We start from the raw sequence: 12,329 nt of genomic DNA, 5'->3' as shown, positions 1-12,329 counted from the left end.
CAATTTTATCCACTGCTTTCACCTGAGTATGAAGAACTAGCAAAGGTAGGTTTTAAGTCTTTTTAAAGCGGTGAAAAATCTTTCACTAAGAGCATTAGTAGCTGGCTCACAAGAATAATATGAAAGGCTCCAGTTTCCTCTAAGTGGCAAAGATTGTCGGGCCAAATACCTTATATTTTGAAAAATATATAGTACCATAAATTGATTAGTTTCTTACATTTTTACAATATTGTATATATATTCAATATTGTAAAACTTATATATATAATATATAGCAAAAGCTATATAAAGCTATATATTAAATTTATAATATAAATATAATATATATATATATATATATATATATATGTATTTATATATATATATATATATATATATATATATATATATATATATATATATATATATATACAGGTTGGGGGAGAGGAGCTTGCTTATTTGAATTAGCCTTCCTGAAGTATGATTTGCTACGATAACTTTAAGGAGGGGCTTAATCAAGAGTGCAAACTGTAAAGTTTTGTTTATATGAAGAGCCGCATTAATTTATTTTTTTTTTTCTTTGCAGTAGTCATGGAATGGACGAACGTGGAACGTACTTTTGCGGTTGAGGCATATTTTTCCTGTGGTAAATCAATCATCGCCACACGGCGTGCATTTCGTCGGCACTTCCATGCTGCACCTCGTGGCCGTGTTCCAGGACAACAGTCAATCGTTTCGTGGGTGAAGAACTTCAGGGAATCTGGAGATGTGAAGAAGAAGCTTGGTCTCTAAAGGACTGCAAAATCTCCGCAGAACATTGAAGCGGTTCGAAAATCCATCTTGAGGTCTCCCCGACAATTTGCCCGCAAGCATACATCAGCTCTTGGGTTATCAGCTTGTTCTGTTAGACGGATCCTTCATGAGGAATTGAAGTTCCATCCCTACAAGATTGTTGTTGCCCAGGAACTGATTCCTCGAGACTTCGACTTGCCTGATGACACGCTTGTGTTCTTTAGCGATGAGGCGCACTTCCATCTTTCTGGGGCTGTGAACAAGCAGAACATGCGGTATTGGAGCGCTGTAAATCCACGAGAACTTCACCTACGACCTTTACACTCGCAACGTGTGACTGTTTTGTGCGCAATATCTCGAGTTGGAATAATCGGTCCCTGGTTTTTCGAAGAAAATGAGAGGACAGTTTCGGTGACATCTGAGCGCTTCGTGACAATGTTATAGGATTTCTTCCTGCCAAAACTGAACGAGATGGGCTTGGACAATGTTTGGTTTAGACCAGCAAGATGGTGGAACTGCACATACATCAAGTGCATCCATGGTTTTCTTGAACAAAGCCTTTTCTGGGTAAGTGATCTCTTTGAGGGGAAATCTTCAGTGGCCAGCCTGGTCCCCTGATCTTGCGCCTTGCGATTATTTCTTGTAGGGACATCTGAAGTCCATCGTGTACCATGACAGACCCAACAACCTGAACCAACTCAAGAATAACATTCGTGAAGCCGTTGCCAACATTCCTATTGAGATGCTGGAAAGAGTCGACACCAATTTCCGGACACGACAGACACAATGTATTGACAATAACGGACGTCATTTGCGTGATATCATCTTTAAAACTGGCAAATTGTAAAATTTACTTATTCTTGATTATGCTATTACAAAATTCATTTATATATATTCAATACTTTTGTTATAATGTATGTTTCAAATAAGCAAGTTTCTCTGCCCCACCCTGTATACATATACATATATTATATATATATATATATATATATATAATATATATATATATATATATATATATATATATATATATATATATATATATATATATATATATATATATATATATATATATATATATATATATATATATATATAGAAACAAGTTGAGCGCGGTACTACCAGGGACGTGGTGGGGATCGAACTCGGAACCTCTCGCCTATGAAGCGAGCGCTCTACCACTACACATACCACATATGTATATATATATATATATATATATATATATATATATATATATATATAATATATATATATATATATATATATATAATATATATATATATGTATATATATATATATATATATACATATATATACATATATATACATATATATACATATACATATATATATATATATATATATATATATATATATATATAAATATATATATATATATATATATATATATATATGTATATATACATATATATATATATATATATATATATATATATATATATATATATATATATATATATATATATATATATATATATATATATATATATATATATATACATATATATATATATTTTAGTAGAAAATTACTTAACAAAACTTTTTTAATTTTACATTGTGTTTCATCAATAAAGACTCATCAGAAATGAATGATCAAGTTAATAAAACTTCAAATTATACCAAAAATTAAATTAAAGAAAGTCGCAATTATCTTAACTACTGTAAATTTTTCACACATTTGTGGAATATGCTGACACTATTATAAAAAGAATTCTTCAGAATTGATTACTTCTGCTTTTTTGAAAAAAAAAAATTTAAAAGGGGGGATTTAAAGTAACTATTTTTTATTAAACTTATTTTCGTGCCTGCATTTAGAAATCAATTCCGATTTTTTGTTTAATCAAAGCCCATTTTATATATATATATATATATATATATATATATATATATATATATATATATATATATATATATATATATATATATATACATATTAGAGTGGCCCTTATTTTTAAACTTTCAAACTGTTTAGCTCCCAACCCCATTTCTTGTTCTATTCATGAAATAATGATCTCTACAAAATTTTAGCGTAATCGGACAATTGTAAGTCGACCCTCATCGTCCATGAAGTTTCAAAGTTTTTGCCCTGAGAGTCATTTTTGAGGTGAAAAGTTTAAAAACTGTTTACAAAACTGTTTGTACTGCTCGTTTAAAGTGACCTGCAGATTGTCTTCTTTGTAGACAGTAAAATAGCATCAAGTTCGTCTGGGAGTTCGTCACAGAAGTTAAGAAAAGATTTTTATGTCTGCCTGGTTGGCTACATTTCAAATCAAATCGTTGGAGTTAAATTGCCTTCGAACCGGCAAGTTTTACGCTTTGATTCTACAATGTAAGAGTTGTAAAGCTTGCAACAAAGGAAAGTGCAATACTGGTGATTTAAGAAGTTTCCATTATTTGGAAAAAAGCACTTTTCCTACTAAAAGAACTGACCACTGTGTTGAGAAGTTACTGAAACCGTATGATGAATGGAAAGGCTTACAAAAGAACTTGACGAGAGACGCAGGCAAAGACAATCAAAAAAGAGATATCTTTGTAGGCAATATGGATGATCTGTTTGACATAGCTCATTCAGAAGCTTTAGAACAGATAAAAAATGAAGAGGATAAGAATTTCTTAATCCTTCAGCGCCAAAAAGAACGACCAGGGTCTATGCTTGGTGTGGATCACAAACTAAAACACAAGGAAGAAAGGGAACTGAAGCGCACTGCAATGGAAATTGCTAGGAGAAAAAAGACTTATGAAGAAATGAAACAACTTTTTGGTTTCTCATGAGCTTTCTACATCAAAAACTGATTATTCAGCATCAGGCAGTGAAGACATTGATAGTGGTGACAACAGTGAAAGTTCACCTGCCATCGTTCAGCAAATATCAATAGCAGGAGCAGCAGCAAAAGTTCCAACAACACGAGGTACATTGCCGTTTTTCACTCCCCGTCTCGCAGAAGTTTTTGATAGGTGCAAAATTACTGACAGAAATGGGGTTTATATATTAATGACTGCAGAAGCTTTCAAATGTGATACTGAAAACCTGGTGATAAATCGCTTTTCTTTTCAACGCCTTAGAAAAAAATTTAGAGAAGCAAGACACTCAGAAATTCAGCAAAACTTTAACCTAAATGATTGCCAAGAATTAATTCTACACTGGGATGGAAAGCTGCTTCAAGCACTCACTGATGTTGAAAAGGTAGATAGACTGGCAACAAAAGTAACTTTTCAAGGCAAGGAGCAATTGTTAGGAGTCCCTGAAATCCAAACATCTTCAGATGAAGAGCAAGCTATAGCTGCTTATCAAGCAGTGGAGAAGTGGGGTTTAATTGATAAAATTCAGGCAATTCGCTGTGAAACGACAGCAAGAAACACAGGTCGAGTAAATGGTGCCTGTACAAACCTAGAAAAATTGTTCAATCGTGACCTATTATACCTCCTTTGCCGTCACCACTTTTTGAGTTAGTTTTGAAGAGCTGTTTCGAGTCACTGATGGGTGCAACTTCTTCTCCGGACATGGCGCTTTTCAAAAGATTTAAAAAAGCTTGGACGAAACTCGACAAGAACGTTTATATAACTGGTAATAAAGAAGTGCCTGATGATGTCCGCTCTACCATTCTTGGATTTGTTGAACAATGATATTTCTTGGTGGCATTCCGAAAGAACGGAATATTGTTTCGTATACCAGGAGCTGTAAGTCATGCTAGATGGATGGCAAAGGTAATTTATGCATTCTAGATATACCTGTTTCAAAATCAATTTCAGTAATTACATACTGAGAAGAACTCTTTAAGAAGAATATGTATGTTCCTTGCTCGAGTGTAAGTTCAAGCCTGGTTTCTATCATCAGAAGCAATTACAGCACCATATCATGATTTCCTATTCATGTGCCAACTGATTATTTATTGAGACAAAGATCCACAAGTCAGTAAGGCTGCTGAAAATAAATTTTCTAACAACCTCTGGTACTTAGTTCCCGAAACTGTTGCTCTCGCCTTATTTGATGACAATGTTCCACCAGCAGTTAAGGCAAATATGGCTCAAATTTTGCTCGACAAAGATGAAGAAGCGGAGGAAGAAAAAAATCAAGTCAAGAGATACATTCTTCCCAAAAAAGACTTTTCTTCTTTTCCAAAAATTGACTTTCCATCTCTGTTAACTCGTAGTACAAAAACATTCTTCAACAGATTTTCTTTCAGCACCGATTTTCTGAACAAAGACCCTTCAGTATGGAAGGATGATCCTGGTTACAAAAGTGGAATTGAAAAACCTCATAAAATAGTGGTTGTGAATGATGTTGCGGAAAAGGAGTCAAACTCATTCAGGATTATAATAACATTCTCACCAAAAACGAAACTAAGAAACAATTTGTTTTACAGATCGTTGCCGGAGACCGTAAAAAGTACCCAACTGCTACAAAATCCTATCTTATGAAACAGTAATGTTCAAGGTTCATTGGTTCACATTATGTTTTGATTCTATAGACGTTATTGTTGTACATGAAAATAATTTTGCTCTATAGCTTTTGATGTAATAAATAAGAACATGGTCGATATAACCAAGAGTGTGTCGCTTTTGAACGGAATTAATCATTATGCATATTATGTTCCAACTTAGAGGCGTTTCAGGGTCGCCTTGCAGTTGTTCGATTGAGCTGAAATTTTACACAGTTCTTTATTTGGTTGATTGGATCAGGATCAGGGGTTGGGAGGTGCAACATATATATATATATAATATATATATATATATATATATATATATATATATATATATATATATATATATATATATATATATATATATATATATATATATAATATAGCTATATAAAAAGCTTTATACCAAAGTTTTTCAAAATTGTATGTTTTACATAAATCTCTGTAGATTGCTAATATTAAAATATAACACAAATTAAATTAACTATATGTTATCAATAAAACTTTTAGCTTGACGTACTTTACAACTTTTGTGAACCATTTTAAAATATTAAATTTTTTGCTCGACATTACTTATTTCTCTTTACAGTAAAACAAACCTAAAAAAAAAATTTCATTGTGTTATTAACTTTACAAAATAAAAATAAAAATCAGCACGCGTTACTAACTCATTGTTCTTGATGAATTTTTGCAGATCGTGTGGAAATGAAGTATTTCTTATAACTTAAGCTACTATCGTACTAGTCTGATTTTTACAGAATACCATTCCGTTTCGCACGTTTAAAGCATTTTTTGCAATAAGATTTAGTATTAAAATAATGCGACAAACGTTGTCGTCATTCCATAACCATTATCACTTTAAAGCGAAGACTTGAAAGTTGGTTGATTCGGTAGACAAATAAAATTCTAAAAGAAATGGAATGTCTTGAAAAATATTTTTGCATATATGAAAATATATACATGTTAAAAATATTTTACTAAATTAAATAAAAATATTTTACTTAAATTTTTAATATTATGTTTTTCCCTAATAACTAAAATTAAAAAAAAATTTTTTGGGAAGGTCAAGGCCCCCTCCCCCCCTCCTCCGGTGGTTACGGCTCTCTCTCTATATGTATTGTATATATATATATATATATATATATATATATATATATATATATATATATATATATATATATATATATATATATATATATATATATAAATTGTTATTGCTCCTGATATGGTTGAAAATAAAAACTGTCTAACTGTCTGATAGAAGCATTAAGCAAATATTGAAAACCATCTTTAAATGAAACCACAAAATTTGTAAAGTTCTTGACCTTTAAAAAAAGCAGAATAAGCTACAACTAGAACATTGTGTTTTCTTATGAAAAACTTTTCACAATTCACCAAAATATAACAAACAAAATAATCGTATTTGGTTGATAGGAAGATCAAATTAAAATTTAAATATTTGCATGGCCAAAAATCCTCCTCAAGTAATGGTCAAGTATGGGCTGCAGTGACCTCTGATGGACGTACTTTATTGTTTTTTTAAAATCTGGGATCAAAATTAGTACTGTGCAATTAGTCCTGGGAGCCGTTTTAAAGCTTTGGCACTAGCTCATTTTGGTTACAGATCATAGAATTTTCAACAGGACTCAGCACAAAGCTCTGGTTAATCAAGATTGGTTGAATTCTAATGTTCCTTGGTTTATTTTGTCCTCACAATAACTGTCAAATTCACCAGATGCAAATCCCGTAGATTTCTCTATTTAGAGCATTCTAGAAGCCAAAGTATGTTCTGAAAGTAATAAAACTTTGGGCAAGTTAAAATTAGCTCTTTGTTGGTAATGGAATAAAATTCCTTAAGCTCACATTCTTGCAGCATTGAAATCAATTATCATAAGACTTGATAATCATGTAAAATGATCAGCATGTAAAATAAATTATCATAAGATTTGATAAAATACTTAAGCCAAAAATGGGCATATCGAAAAATAAATTTTAAGGTTCTAGATGTTAAGTTGTACCTTTCAAATTTTGAATTTTTTTCTCTGATAGCATTTTTAATTTCAAGCTTTGCCCAAAACCTTACGATACCTTATACTTTTGACTTATTTATTTGCTACTTATCATCATTTGCCGTGTGTCCTAGCCTGCTTTTTTGCGTTTTTGCTATCAGCATCTTTCAATCTCTGGAGTGTTTCGTTTTTTATTAAAACACTCTCCTCAACTAATGCATTCTTTGAATTTGTCGAAATTTGTCTCTGCATAAAACTATTTAAATAATCTGCGCCAAACACTTTTGTCAAAGCAATAGCAAAGTGACTGCAGAACGTGTGATAGTTGAAAAAAATAAGACGATATTGTTTTCGATGCAAATAAGTTAAACCCGGTCGGTAACGTGCGTCAAGTGTCCATAAACAACTTAAATATGTGTCCATCTTCAACTTAATTGTACCTATAATTCGATAATCATAATTATATTAATTAAATTATATAACTTTTTGAATAATCTGAAAATTAAACTAATTACCTGGAATTTTAATAATGACAGGAATAAAACAAAAAAATTAAGAGATGAGTACGTTTTTTAAAAATAAAGGTAGTAGTGCATTTTCCCATTCTCTTTCCCAGACTTCTATGCTGAGATGCTTGTAGTCCGAATTTTATGACGAGAACATTAGTAAAATTGTTTGTAGCAAACCTTTAATGCGGTGTTGGTGTAGTGGTAGAGCGCTCGCTTCATAAGCGAGAAGTTCCAAGATTGATCTCGACCTCGGTCGTTTATAAGCGCTATGTTTAGGTATGTATGCGTAAGAAAATACGAAAAATATTTGAACTTTTAAAATGCTTTACCGTTCTTTCCTACAGAGAATATTTTATATCGCAACAGTTTATTTGTTTATTAATTTCTGAAAAGTCAATGATGGGGCCATATTTCTAATGTAGATCAGTATATTATAACAAAAGTTTCACAAAAATATAAATAAAGAAAGGGTTAAAAATATATTAGCTTAAACTTAATTTTCAATTAATAACTTTTAGTGTAACTCATAGTTTATTTATTTGAAATTTTCTAAAAATCTGAACGCAGGATTTCAATAATTTTTTTTTTAAACTTCAGATAAATATGTTCTATATTTATGATATTTTGACTATTTACTAATATATTAAAGTGTTATATATATATATATATATATATATATATATATATATATATATATATATATATATATATATATATATATATATATATATATATATATTTATATATATATATATATATATATATATATATTACCGCAAAGTTCGGTAATATATATATATATATATATATATTATTTAACTTTGCGGTAATATATATATATATATATATATATATATTACCGCAAAGTTCGGTAATATATATATATTACCGAACTTTGCGGTAATATATATATATATATATATATATATATATATATATATATATATATATATATATATATATATATATATATATATATATATATATATATATATATATATATATATGTAAGTTCGGTAATATATATATATATTACCGAACTTTGCGGTAATATATATATATATATATATATATATATATATATATATATATATATATATATATATATATATATATATATATATATATATATATATATATAAATGTATATATTACCGCAAAGTTCGACAAAGTCAGGTATTTCCGGAATCTGTTTTATATTGTACAAAAAAAAAACCATGATTCTGAATACTTACTTAACTAATCAAATCTTTCATTGAATGAGCCTAATGTAGACAATTAAAATATTCAACTTCGATTTTTTTTTCTGGAGAAGCTATTGCCTCATCGCGGGCAGTTTCTCCAGCTTGACGCTTAATACATCGAGCTCTTGACATACCAAACAACCAACGAAACTATGAAAGTGAAATCTTTTAGCTGTTCAGCTAGAGTAATAGCCTCATGATCATGAGGCTACTACTCTAGCTGTCAACTGATGTTCGAGTCTCTCATGCATGAGAGACTTGAACATCAGTTCTTTGATTTTCAATAGCCAAAGTTTTTAAAGCATCATATATGTCACTATTTTGATAACGGACTGCTTTAACACTCTTATTTTTGCTTCCCAACGTGTTTCACTGAGCTTTTTAATGGTATATAATCCCAAATGATTGGTTAAAAACAATGTGAAAAACCTCTGAAGTACCCCAAATAAAGTGACTGGTTTTACAGACGACTTAGCGGCATCACATAGTACGAGATTGTAGCTATGACAGACTCAGGGTACATAAATAGCTACTGGATTTATGTCCAAAATTCTCTTTTGAACCCCAATATGTTTTCCTTTCATGTTTGTCCCATTGTTACAGCCCTGACCTTTACAATCATTCAATTCCAGTCCGTATTTATTTAAAACAACTGTAATAGCTTTAGTGAGTCTTTTACCAGTCGACTAATTGACAGTTAAAAATTCTATGAAATGTTCTTTCACTGATATTTTATCGTCATCTGATGATAAATCAACAAATCGTAACTAATTGTCAGCGAAAGTTGCTCTAAATGTGTAATGTCCGGAGAACAGTCAGCTATAATTGAATAATACTTTGATTTCTTTGCGCGCAATATAATTTCGCCGTAGTATATCTTTTCTGCCGGTCTGAAACATCATCATTCATAGCAACATCCTGCAAAACTGGATCAAATTTGGCTAATAGTTGTACTAAGCTTAAGAACTTTCCATTATTAGACGTATATAGTTTGTTGAAAGTACCTCTGAACACCATTGTAATGAAATTTCAGACAAAAGCTCCGTTAAGCTTTACGGAGAGATGAGAATACGGCCTCTGCTTGTTATGATGCAAGTATACACTTTTTAACTGAATAAGTGCATCTATTTGCATATTTAAACTGTTTAAATGCATATATTTGCGTATATATATATATATACTTAAAAAATAAGGGAAATCTTAGCATAAAAGAGTATTCTTATTGCATTTTTTATTTTTTTGTTGCAATATTTAACAAAGTTAGTAGTAAAGTATAATAAATTATTTTTATTCAATAATAATCTTTAAGCAATTTGATTTGTGGGATTATAATAATTTTAGTTTTTAGTTATGTTACTATAGATTAGATTCATCTGATTTACTAAATATTTACAGTTAAACAAAAGCTGCAAAGTGCAAAATATAGATAACTTTTCAAAAGGAATGGCGTAAATAATTTATAAAACTGCAAATCAAAAGATATCAACTTTTTTTGATATAAATTTTGTTTTTTACTGTTACTATTTCCTATTTGACTATTTGCTAATATATCATGATATATTAGGAAATAGTCGTAACAGTAAAAAAAAAATTTATATTGAAAAAAAGTTGAAGCAATGACCAGAAAAATATCTTAAATATAGGATATATTTATCTAAAGTTTAAAAAAAATTATTGAAATCCTTTAGTCAGATTTTTAGAAAGTTGATTTCAAATAAATAAACAAGTCTATGATTTACACTAAAAAGGTTTAAAATAAAAAATAAAGTTTAAGCGCGCTAAAATTTTTATTACCTTTTTTTAATTTATATTTTTGTGAAATTTTTGTTTTAATATATTGATTTACGTTAATAATAAGGCCACATCATTGACTTTTCAGAACTTAATTAACAGATAAACTGTTGCGATATAAAATATTTTATGTAGTTAAGAACCGTAGCCATTTTCAAAACCGTAGCCAAGTTCAAAAGTTTTTCGTATTTTATTACGCATGCGTACCTAAACAGCGCTTTTTACTATCTTCTATAGCGCTTTTTATCTAAACGACCGTGCGACAACGTCCATGGTATTACCGCGCTCAACGTGTTTCTCCACGCAGCGGCCTTGTTCGTCAAGGTTCGCGTTTCGGAGATAAAGTGTTGAGAGAGGTTTGTAACCGCAACTAAAGTACTGTAGTGGCCTGCTCAGTCTTGGGAAGTATAATAATAATATTAATAATAAACAATTATTGGAAAAAGATTGCTACAGATGTTTATAAATTTATCCGATCCCGAGAATCGGGAAAATCACATTTAGACTCATTAACTTTAATTAACAATTCAAAATCATAACAAATTTAATCATAAAGTGAAGAGTTTGCCCAGAAAACCCTCAAAAACTTGAATCCAGAAAATGTTCCAGAGGCTTATTTTTTTATAATACTTAAGAAATTCTTAAATAAGAAGGGATTGTTGGTGGCTGATACATAATAATTATTTAACAAACAAGAAGTGTACATGGATGACTGATAAGTTTGGCTTCTCAAATGGCTGGACTGCTGATATCAACTAACTACTAACCAGATTCAGATATCGCAAGAGAAAAATGGGTGTCAATGTCGTACAATAGTTTTAACAGAGAAATTGACTTGAAAGTATATATTTGGTCGAGTCTTGTGTGTTAAAATTTAAAACAATTTAAAAAAATTTAAAATAAATATTTTGGCAAATGCTTGTAGTTTATATATTTTTTTCAAAAAATCTTCAAAAAATATTTTTAAAAATATTTTTTGAAGTAATACTAATAATAAATCTGTTTCAATTTATTTGACGTAAATCTGGAAGAAATATATATATTTTTAAAGTAACATTTATTTTGCTAAATAATTTGAAATCGAATTCTTTTTTAGCAGACTTTTTTACCAAATCTTTATTTCAAATGTTATTTGACATACGTAAATCTGGAAGAAATATAGTTCATAGTTTTCGTTTTCAGCTGTTGTTGTATCAGCATAAATATTCAAAAGAAGCATATACAGCCGCCAGAATGGCTTCTACTTATTAAAATAATAATTCACTGGGATCTATTAAAAGTTATTCACTGAGACTCCCTTAATAGGTGTCAATTATTATGTTAAAGAAGATGTTAAAACAATGAGATCAAGACGCCAAAAGTTAAAAGCAAACTAAAACAAAATAACTTCTCATTCTTATTTAAAGCATTTTTTGTAGCAAAGTTCAAAATTTAAGTTAAAGATGTCTATCTGATTTACATATGAGTCATTTGTTTTTTATCACAAAATTAATGTCATTGATTATTTATTCATAAAACTAATTGATCCCCCAAAAAACCACGATATCAAAACCCGATAAC

This window comes from Hydra vulgaris, chromosome 02, assembly GCF_038396675.1.
Source record: "Hydra vulgaris chromosome 02, alternate assembly HydraT2T_AEP".
Taxonomy (NCBI): Eukaryota; Metazoa; Cnidaria; class Hydrozoa; order Anthoathecata; family Hydridae; genus Hydra; species Hydra vulgaris.
This window is presented reverse-complemented; position numbering follows the sequence as displayed.